The sequence below is a fragment of the Gossypium hirsutum genome, chromosome A08, assembly GCF_007990345.1.
Source record: "Gossypium hirsutum isolate 1008001.06 chromosome A08, Gossypium_hirsutum_v2.1, whole genome shotgun sequence".
NCBI classification, from domain to species: Eukaryota; Viridiplantae; Streptophyta; class Magnoliopsida; order Malvales; family Malvaceae; genus Gossypium; species Gossypium hirsutum.
Window position 1 is genome coordinate 93,669,060 of NC_053431.1, and position 12,242 is coordinate 93,681,301.

A 12,242-nucleotide genomic window follows, 5' to 3' on the forward strand; every position below is an offset into this window, starting at 1 on the left:
TTATATTTCTAAATATATTTAAAAATTTAAATTAATGTATTATCATAAATTATCAAAATATTACTATCCAAATTTAAATTGAATGCTATTATCAATTGAATATCTAAATTCAAAAAATAATTAATTTCAAAATTTTCAATCATCTTTCAAATATGCAAATCTTTTTATACATATACAAAATCAAAATCACAAGTATTTTGTAATTAATAAATTTAAATATTCGAATCTACATTTATTATATAAATAAACAATGCGAATTCAAATAATAAATATTTGAGGCCTGTAACCGCATTCCCTTCAAATTTGTCTTAATTAATAATTTAAAATATAAATCTAAATATTATCGAAATTTGAAAAAACGAATTACATTTAACTAATTATAATGATAAATTGTTAAATATATTTATCTTTTTTACAGATTTATTGTGTTTAAGAAATTCTTTTATAAATTTTGATCATATTTGCTCTTTTTGACATAATACTTAAAACTACCTATAACTCTCCCAACCTATAAATGAGAAGATAATGAGCTTCAGCGCAATCGAACCCACATCATTCTGCATTGGCAACAATGTCCATGCCAATCGAGCTAAAACTCAATTGCAACACTTCCAAAATTTATTACTACTATGGTATCTGGATATAGCATACCTACCATAATTTGATGGAAAAGAAAAAACATTTTACTCAAAAATAATATTTAAATGCCAATAAAACGTTATAATGAAACATTAAATACTAATATATACTACCAAAAATTAAAGGAAATGCAGGCCCCTTCTAAATCCCATAAAACCATTTGCAATATATATATATCTAGGCCAAATACCTAAACATGTGTGAATTGTCACGGTCTCTTTCCATATAGTCTCGCGTGATCAGATCTTCTATTCGCTTCTTGATGGATTTAATATTAGGCTGAAATTTCCAAACTACATCCATCATCAGTATATCTGATTATACTTGTTACTTGAGTTGTTTTTGTATCTTATTAATTTGCATTTTAAAATTTTCTAAGTCATTTGAATTCAAGTTTTAGGATTGAAGTTTGAATTTTTCATATAAAGTAATTATTTTAGGTTATTTATTTGGATCATTTTACCGTTCATGTTATTTTAAACTAAATTTATTAAATTTTTATAATCAAATCAAATTGAATCGAATTTATATTTGAATTGATTGGGTCAAATTTTGAATTCGAGTTAGAATTTACATATTGAAATATGACTGGCATAAACCTTTCAATTAGGTGGGTCAAGTTTATGTAGATCTTGTTAAATTTCATTCAAAAATTTTAAATTATTTCAAGCTAAAGATAAATTCAAGGTTAAATCGTTTTAAGTTTTGGTTGCTTCGTGTTTAAGTTATTTCGGGTTATTTTGAGTTAAATTTATTGACGTTTTATAATCAAATCACATTGGATAAGTTTATATTCGAATTGATTGAGCTATATTTTTTATTAGATTAATATACTATTTGGTACTTAAAATCGATTTTAATATTCAATTTAATACTTGAGTATTTTATTGGCTAATTTGGTACTTGATATTCGTTTCAATGTTCAATTTGATACTTAAGTTTTTTTCTCCTGATTAAATATCCGAGTTTGGCTTCAGTGTTCAATTTAGTACCTAAGCTTCTTCTTTTTTTCATTTAAGTACCTATGTTTTGTCAATTGTTCATTGGGCCACATGATATACACATTGAAGTCAAACTCATATACCCAATTAAAAAAAAACTCAGGTATCAAATTGAACATTGAATATTAAAATTAAGGGTAAAAAACAAAAAATAGTCACTTTTGTTTGCCTCAGATTACATTTTAGTCATTTATGTTTGAAATATTATGTTTTAGTCACTTACGTTATTGTTTTGTTACGAAGTGGTCACTCTATCGTTAAGCTCCGTTACCTCCCTAACGGCAGTCTTACTTGACAGTCCAAATGGGTTTTAAATGCCAAATTAGATGTCTTACATGGTAGTCCAAATTAAATTTATTTAATTAAAAACCAATTTTCATTTCAGCAACTGGACATCCAAGTTGACATTTAAAACCCATTTGGACTGCCATGCAGGACTGACGTTAGGGAGGTAAAGGAGTTTAACGGTAAAGTGCCCACTTCATAACAAAAAGATAACGTAAGTGACTAAAATGTAATATTTCAAACATAAATAACTAAAATATAATTTGAAGCAAATAAAAGTGATTATTTTTATAATTTACCCTAAAATCAAATTCAAATATTAAATTAAACATGGAGACGAAATTTAAATAGCAAACGGTGTATTAACCCTTTTGGATTTGAGTGGGTTTTGGTCTGCCAGTGTGTTTTATAAAAGGTTAGGCGTATAAAAAAACCATACCTTAAACATGCGACTCAACTGCTCGATGGTCTCCGAAATTAATTGTTGGTGTGTCATAACTTTCCTACTCTTCATTATGCGCACAATGGCGGCGTCAATGGCGTAAGGCCGATCTTTATCCACATCTTCAATTACTTTCTTCCTTTCATCCACTGGAGGGAGAGGAACCTACATAACACGTTTTACAATGTTTAAAGGTTCTTCTCAATCCCGATACATACTAAATGCAACAATAATGTCAAAAAAAATAAAAAGAGTTCAAAAACTGCTCCACACCTTAATCCTCCTCATCTTGTCAGTAAAGTTAGGATTGAACTTGAAGCTGTCACTCTGGGAGATGGACCTTGAGCTTGGCTCTTTATTTAGGATCTTATACTTTGCACATGACAACGAATGCAGTAACCTGATCAAGTCATCATGAGCCAGGTTCAATTGAGCCACGATCTCCGAATAGCTTAGCCGTTCTGACGCGTTAAAAAGCAGAAGGACCGCAGCCTGATTATTTAGGGAACTGGTAATATTAGATTTCCAAGTTGAATCCTAAATCTAGAATTTGGAACGTGAAAGGTTTACCTGATGAGTTGAAACAATCAGTTCTATGGGTTTTGGCTCGAACTTGCCATTAATGTGGGAAGTTCCAAGTGAGTATATCCATGTAAGCTTTCTGTGTTTTGTTTTGGTTCCGTAAAATCCTTTGAAAACTTCTACACACTTGACCTGAAACAATGAAGTTTTTTGGGTATAAAACGCGTTTCTGGAAACATGCTAGGGTAAAAATAAGGATTACTTTAATACTGTCATGATTACCATCTCAGGAGGGAGAGAGAGATCAAACGATTTATAACTTGGCCAGAATCCGGTGGTAAGAACAGTAACTGTAAAATCAAGCCAGGATGTACATCTGGGTTATTCCTAAGATATTCCTGGAAGCTGCTCTGGTTTTCCTTTCCAGTACCACATCTGTGACCTGTTAGGAAGGCAGAGGACAAGCTTGATCACAATTAGAACTGTAAACCATGAAATCGAATAAAATAGGCAAAAACCAGACCGACTATCAGACCATGCCCTCCATCTTTGAGGTGAGCGGTGCACCGAACTGCTGTTTGAGCTTACTCAGAATACTCCTTTCTTGATCATCATTAGTACCGCGGTCAAAAAGGAGTCGCCGAGCAAGTTTTTTCCTGTCAATGATTGCACGCCATGAAGTTAGGATCAAAATGCACCACATAAATTCATGCCATTACATTTGTTTTATAATGTACATATAATACTAATCAACAAATAATAATAATAACCTCACCTGTAGAATTCAGCAAAGACGTCCTTATCGATGACATATTGCAGCAACTTAACTACCTGCAGAAACAAAACGAATAGCTTAGAACCAATTTCTGGTCCGCACAAATTTGGCGTCAGACGGTCGATAAAGCCACCTTCTCAAGTGTTTCTTCAATGACTTTATCGCTTAATTTCTCACTCCCACCCTTCCTGAGGATATGATCAGCGAAAGATGCCAAAATCTCTGCACTTGGGCTGCCATAAACATTTTTGTTGCAAAATACCTCAAAAGCCTCTTTTAAGGCCTATTGAACATTTCGACAAAGCTTGTGTCAGATGAAATGATTGAACATGATCCATATTAAAAAATTTAGGTATTCCAGCAAACCTTGTGGAACAAATTATGATTTTGAAAGCAGCTGTTCAGATATGTCATATAATTATCATGCAGCTCAAGTATATTCTTTACAAGAACCTGACGATGATGATAACAATATTAATTTTCAACATCTGAAGTGAATCCATGAGTATCCATAGCTTAAAAGTTGGAAATTTTACCTGTTCGTGCCCGCTAGGAGTATTTGAGGCCTGTGAAAATGATTGACTATCAGCATTTAGAGATGGGCACGTTGAGTAGTCGAAACAATAAATTATGTATCATCCATTTTTCACTCAGGTGCATAAACAAAATAATAGATAAAAAAAAGAGAGCCAGGTTTATGCTTAAACATTACTCTTCCTGTTTTGCACTCAATATGTTAGTACAAAAGAATAGATTTGATATCCTCACAAGAATACAAATCTTCAGTAATCCTTACTACAAAACGACATCAGTAATTGTATCCAGCAATTATACTTGTAACTATAAGAGAAGGGCAACAACAAATTAACCTGGTTACTTGCAGCCTCTTCTGCCTGTTGAACAAAGGCTGTACCCTCAATAGTAACATGCTGCAAAAGAAAAAAAAAAACTCAGAAAGAGTCAGTAAAGCTGTGAAGTAACATGAAAAGACGGTCATTTAGCTTGCAGAACAAGTAAACAGAAATTCATACCTGCTTGAATACATTAGCAACAAGATCCAGGCCTTGAGATATTTTATTATAAACCCTGTACGTCCTAGAAAGATCATCCACCTACAGAGCATAAAGTAAGCCAAGTAATTTCCTGATCTACACAGTTACCGAAATAAACAGCGAGAAGAGTAAACATTTCTTGCAAAGAGACAAGGTTGAGCAAATTTTACCTTATCATCTCTAAACAAAACCTTGATCCCTGAATCCTCCTTTTCAAGTAGCTGGTTAACGTATACAACCAACAACTCGTGTTGCACTTTCTACACAAAGGATAAACAGCTATAATTAGAATGCTCTCGGAATTATAGAGCTGTATTCATAGAAACTGTACGTTAACTTGCCTCACATTATTGCGCCTAAAGACAATTCACACAACTTCTATTCTACTATCTTACTGACAACTTTCACACATCAAACAAAATTCATGTATTTCACCTCTTACTTGATCAATTGATAACTCCAAAATATAGTTATTTTAAGATCTATTTACTTTCAAATTCATTCAAGTTCGGGGTGTCTAATAACAAATTCTACAGTAATTTTTTAATTTCTATTTATTGTTCAATTTATTTGAAATAATTCATTTTTGTTAATTTATATGCTAAAATTGATTTTCAGTCCTAAAAGTGCCTAATAAACTCAGAAGAGGAAAGGGATTGAAATGCACACTTTGATGCCTAACGCTGCAACGTCTATGTAGCAAAGGACCTACACGATGTGGACTGATATATTACCATCCTTGGATGCCCCAATTATAATAATTGGACTTTAGAATTCCTCTTGACCCAACTCTTGACCCAGCTCCTAAGTGGGTCAACAAAACTGGATAACCCAACAAGATCGAAAGAGCCCAAATCGTCCATTCGGAAGGAATGAGCCCAAACTGTCCATGAAAACTTGGTAATCAACCAATTCAACCACCAATCAACCATGAGGGAATCAAGCAACTCTTCCCTTGAATCAAGCATAAATCAATTAACATCCTTCCCAAAACAGCATGATCGTCCACCCACCTTCGGCCACCTCTAGAGAGAAAATCAAGGGATTTGGGGCTAAAAATAGCTAGGGGATGTTGGAGCGTTTCTAGTATAAATAAGAAGTCTTTCATCAATCACTCAATCATCCACCATTCATCATCTTTTCTCCTATTTTTCACTCCACTTAAGTAAGTTTGAGCGTTTGATCGAATCGAATGAAAAAAATTCGAGTTAATTGAGTTGATAAATCTTATTTTATCATCCTAACTCGATTTGAATTTTTTTTAATCAAGTTGAGTGAGATGAAATTCAAATCAAATCGAATCGAATATATTTGTTCGAAAATTAAAAAATAACTTTGGGTTCTTGTAGCTACTTTCACCTACCATAATCAAATTTGCCTACCGTAATCAAATTTGTTATTAGCTTTCACCCACTCATAATTTATTTATTAATATTTTATATACAGGTTAACTTTTTTGCTTACTTAGTTGCTTCAATTATTTTCTGATTCTGGTTATCATGTATTTGAAAATTAAAAAATATATTAAATATAAAAAACGTGTTTTTTTAATAAAATTTATTTAAAAATAAAATATGAAATTGATACAAAAAAAAATTAACTGAATATTTTATGTCATCATCAATAATTCAATTTTTTACAGAAATTGATAAAAATTTAGCATGATTAAACAATTCAATAATATAAATAGTAAAAAAATGTGAAATTTAATTCAATAATATAAGTAATAGACATAAATTTGAAAAAAAATTGGGGTTTAGGAGGAAGTAAAAGTTTTGAGGAAAAGCAAAAGGGGAAAAAGTTTTGGGAGGTTAAGAGGAGTAAAAAATTTAAGAGTTTGAGGGAAGTAAAATTTTTGAGACGAAAGTATTGGAGAAAGTAAAAGGAAAATGGTTTTTGGCGTTTGGGGATGTAAAATTTTGGGGGGAAAGTAAAAAGGTGTGACTTTTGAGATGGGGTTTGAGGGGAAAAGGAAGTAAAATATTTGATATTTAGTTTATTCGAATTATTCGGGTTACTCGAATTTAAAAATTTAACTCGAAATTTGAAAAATAAATTCGAATTAATCTGATTAATTCGATTCAAATGATTCAAAATTCGAACTTTTTTTCGATTTTTTTGAGTCAAATCGAATTTTGCTCACCCTCACACTTAAAAGAGCATTGAAAGATTTTAAGAGCAGTCAATTTTCATCAATATTGAGAATTTGAGCTTAGTAGTCACGACAAGAAGAGAAGAAAGGAGGAGCAAAGTGAGATGTGCCATAGAAATCCACTGGAATCAGCTTAGTAATTATTCTCGTTCCCTTTAATCTTTTATTTTTTGTTCAATTCAAGAAATATGATTGCAACTTAAGTTTTCTGCTTTTAATGTAATCACGATTGCTTAATTTTTTTAGTGTTAAAATGATTTCAATTCCTTAGCTTAAATTATTTACTCTGTTGAAAATGTTCTGTGCATTTGATTAATTTACTCATTCAAATAAAATTATGAACATGTTTCTCATGCATTATGACTATAGGGAAGCAGTTGAATTATTTATTTAATCTAAACAAGATTGTAATTAATTGACACAATATTTGAATGGTGCATGTTTGTTCATTTAATGATTGAGTTAGTAACAATATTAGACAATATTGTTACCTTGCATAATTCCTTTATGATGTGTACTTATGAAATTGTAAAGTTGATTAAATATAAAAATATGCTAGAGAAACTAAGTATAATATTATAACTTTAGCAATTAGGATTAGTAAATTATTAATTTTGCCATGGAATCTCTGTAATATCATTTAACATTGTCTTAATAATTCTAAGTGAGGAAGAGTAATTATTCTAGCACATGCATGTCATTGTGATTTACTCTTAAAAACTTGCTTGCTTAATTATTCTGTGATACATTTTATCTGCATACTTAGATTTATTTTAATTAATTTAGTTAGTAAATTCATCACACTCTTATTTATTTTGCCACAAACCAACTTGCTAAGTGTTAATTTTGCAATTATTGATTCACATTTATAGTGTTTGTAGATACGATAACTCTTACTTACTACTTTATTACTTATAAACGACTGTGTACTTGCACATAATCTTCCTGAGACATTACAGTAAACAATTTTACAATTTATTTAAGGATAAGAAAAAGTGCATAAATAAGCTGTTAGCGTTGTGTGACATAATTTCTAAGAGATTACTTACAAGTAAAATTAGACAAAATATATTTTCTTTCTAGAAAAATTAGTAGAATAATATATTTTACATTAATTAGAATTAGGCTTTTTCAACCTATAAATAGATGTGGTTGAAACTCTTCTTGTATAATTGATTCGAATTCGACATTAGTGAATTTTCTTTTCTTTTGCCTGTGATTTTTTCCCAAAAGGGTTTCCACGTAAAATCTGTGTGTTCTATTTTTTTTCCACGTAAAATCTGTGTGTTCTATTTTTTTCTTTCTTTTCTTTGCAATCTTTCTATATTTCCATTATCGACGTTCAGTTTTTAACAAATTAGTATCAGAGCTTTTCGGGTTGTTTGTTTCGATCATGGTAATTGTGACAATGAAGTATGATATTCTGCTGTTGGATTGTAACACTAGATTCTTGTTGTGGCAGATAAAGATGCAAGTAGTTCATGTGCAAATGGATTTAGAGGATACTCTGGTAGGGTTAGATAAGATGCCTTCGACATTGACGGAGGAAGAGAAGAAACATAAAGATCAAAAGGCTTTAACGCAATTACATTTGCATTTGTTGAATGAAATTCTACAGGACGTGATGAAGGAGAAGAGTGTTGTTGCATTATGGAAAAAGCTGCAACAGCTATGCATGTCGAAAACCCTAACTAGCGAGTTGCATATGAAGCAGTGCCTTTATGCTCATTGTTTGGAGGAAGGTACTGTGCGTCTGTGCACGAACACTTAACTGTGTTTAAAGAAATTCTCTCGGACCTAGAGGCCATGGAGGTTCAGCACGATAAAGAAGATTTAGGGTTAATTTTAATTTGTTCGTTGCTCCTATTTTATTCAACCTTTAGAGATTCAATTTTGTATTGCTGCAAATCTCTTATAGTTGATGAAGTCTATGCTTCCTTAACATTGTATGACAAGATAAAGCATCTTTTATCTGGATTTGACTCTTAAGGGAAGGGTCTCATTATTCATTGTTGAAGAATACCTTTAAGGGGTTTCATGGAAGAGGTGGAGAATTTATTTGTTGAGAATTCCTGTCAAGGTGGAGATTGTTAGAGTTGTGTGACCCAAATTCTAAGAGATTGCTTGTAAGTCAAGTTAAACAAAATCTAAGAGATTACTTGCAAGTCAAGTTAGACAAAATATAGCTTCTTTCTAGAATATTTAGTAGTATAATATATTTTGCATTGATTAGAATTAGGCTTTTTCAACCTATAAATAGATGTGGTTGAAACTATTGTATAATTGATTCGAAATTCGACATTAGTGAATTTTCTTCTCCTCTACTTGTAGTTTTTTCCTAAAAGGGTTTCAATATAAAATCAGTGTGTTCTATTTTTTCTTTCTTTTCTTTATGATATTTCTACATTGTCATTATAGCCATAGGAAAGCTGACCTCTATCAATTTTTTCTCAAACTTAAGCCACAGAAAAGATGACCTCCATCAATTTTGTCTCAGTGCTTGAATGCAGGTAATTAGACACTTTGTCCACTTCCTTCTTTAAGCATTCTTCAGACTGCAATTATAATTTAGAATCATCTATGTTAATAAGGGAGAAAAACTTGAAACCTGTGAGAAAAAAAATGCAGAAGAGTAGTTAAGCTCTTGCCTTCAGCAAGTAATCTGGACAAGAAGCTTCCTCAATCCATTTTGACGCCTTCCGTGAAAAGTAATTAGACGTTTCCTGAAGAAAGGGTGCTTCAAAATCATCTTGATAACGATTCATTTGTCCCCCGCCCATCTCAACAAAAATATCTAAAGCATTCTTCAGTAATGCTCGGTCTATTTGCTCTCCCTCGCGTTCTTTATCAATCTGATAAAAAAGAAACCATCACTCTTAGTTTTTATTCAAAATACAATTAACCACGAAAAAATGATGTAAACTTACAAGGGAGAGTACAATATCTTTGATTGTGGGATGCACGTCCTCGTATACCTGAAAAAAACAGATGGTACACAATGTATATTTTAAAAGATACGCAGCAAAACTTTGAAAATTGAAGTCATTACAGAATATTCAGTATTGGATAAAGGTGTCATTATAAAAGCTAATAACAAACCAGATTAAGGAAGCAGGTCGTCCCAACTTCATTAAGTGAGGGGACTGATCTCTGGATAATGAACTAGAGATCAAGGTAATGGAAGAAGCGTGTTAGCCACTTGACCATTATTTTATGATTCAGCCATCTTTCAACAAGCTCCCTTAGCATGAACTCATCATGCTTGTCCTTTAAAGATGGCAATATCTGATTTTTAAAGAGGAGGAAACTTGAGACCAAAGGCACATTTACCACAGAAATTAGATGACGGATAAATAAGTTTGATAGGGTTTGTATTGAGTAAAAAACTACTAAGAGAAGAATTTACAAAAGTAACCAGCAGTAAAACCATACCCTTAAAAAGCAATTTACAAAGAAAACTAGTATTTACAACATTTAAACAACAATCAGATCTGTAAAACATCAAACAAATGCAACCAAAGTTCAAGGAATATGGATGCTTAAACAGAGTAAACAGAAAATAGCATCCCATTCAGTTCCTAGAATATTCATTGTCAAAGATGTCTAAATCCTTTTCATGCTGTCAAAGAACATACATATATATATATGAGGACTTCAGTATGATTTTGCAAGGAAAAGATCAGTTATTTTACATAAAACACTAATCTATCGGCACAAGCTAGTAGCCTGCAACCAGATAATGAAATGAAGGCTGACATAACACCAAATGCCTTACTATTGAAGTAATATATTCATCAAGTGTCTCTTTGTACTTGTCATAAAGCTGTTCGGAATAATCGTGAGGCGCCTTTTGATTGCACATATTGTAGATAGTTCTGTAATAGTTGCAATTAAGGAAGATGATGAGAATAAAGAGTACAAGATGATTAAAAATAATAATAAAGCGGCTGAAAGTAAATTCAACAAAACTGAAATGAAATAATTGAGGATACGTGTAAAGCGTCATATATTCTCTCGAGGTAAATGGAGTTTCTTTCTCTCCTGCCAAAATTCTCTTCAGCTTTTCGATCCCCTTCTCCATCTCTCCCCATCCTTGATCGAATTCAATATTCTCGCACCCCATTTAGTAAAAATCAGGAGCTAAGATATCTTCAAATTTAAATCTACAAAACCGCATAACAAGAGAAAAAAATTCAAAACGTCAAACATCAAACAAGCAAAACAAAAAAGCTCGATCACTATAGATAAATCAAACAGGTGATGCAGGTCAACACTGGCCAAAAATCATAACAACATGCAAAAAAGCAAAATATTCTAAACAGTGACATCGTACGTCATGGCAATCATCGAATAAACAAAATAAACGACTTCAAAACAAACATGAAAAAAGAACGGCGAAATTATAAAATTACCGATCACATAAATAAACATGCGACGAATCAATGCGGTTATTGATCAATGTAAACAATAATGAATAAAAAATAATAATAACTGAAAAATAAAATAAAATAGAACGGAAAACAGGTACAGTAGAGATGCTGTCGGAAACGAGAGAGTTTCCAGTAAAAACGCTATTTGCTAAAGAAGAGAATGGCGACACGAATGGTTAAAAAGGTAGTGAAAATACGAGGGAAATGAAAATATAAGAGAGAGAGAGAGAGAGAGGAGGCGGATTTTCTGGCTTGCCGGATGTTTTTTTGTTTGTTGTGGCATTAAATAAATTAAGACGAGAAACTAATGTGTCGAGTAAGAATAGGATTTTGGTTTCCATATGAAAAACAAAGAGCTTTTTTTTTTATGTACGTAAATGGGAAGAAATGAAGAAATTCGAAGATGGAATTTTTTTTTGTGATAATAAGATAAAACTAATTAATTACATAGCAATATTTTGAAAAGAAAAATCGCCTTTAGACTCATTCATATTGAGAAAAGTGCGAACCATCGTGGGGGGAGATCCAAAAACTTGCAAGTCATCTTTTTCGGCCAAAGCTTGTTTAGCTAAGTAATCCACAACTTGATTCTGTTCTCTCAAAATGTACCGCAATGACCACTGGCTTTCTTGAGATAAATTACTTTGAATACACCTAATTAAAGTAGAGTTCGAATCTGTGGAAGTATTTTCAAGAATGGTTTTAACAATTTCCAAACTGTCAGATTGAATGATAAGTTGGTCATGACCTCTGCGTTGAATAAACTTGAGGCCCTCAAAAATGCCCCAAGTTCAACATCAAAGATCAAACATTTTCATACATGTCTATGATATCTAAAGATCCAGTCTTCGTGTTCATTATGTACAACTCCCATGGCGGCAGCATTTTCAGACTCCAATTGCACTGCACCGTCAATATTCAGAAGGACCCGATCTCTAATAATT

At 32.0% G+C, this 12,242-nt stretch overlaps 1 pseudogene; it reads right to left on the reverse strand.

The window, feature by feature from the left end:
• Window positions 1-292: 292 nt before the first annotated feature.
• On the reverse strand, window positions 293-11,530 carry LOC107940489 (cullin-1-like; annotated as a pseudogene).
• Between the last annotated feature and the right edge of the window lie 712 nt (window positions 11,531-12,242).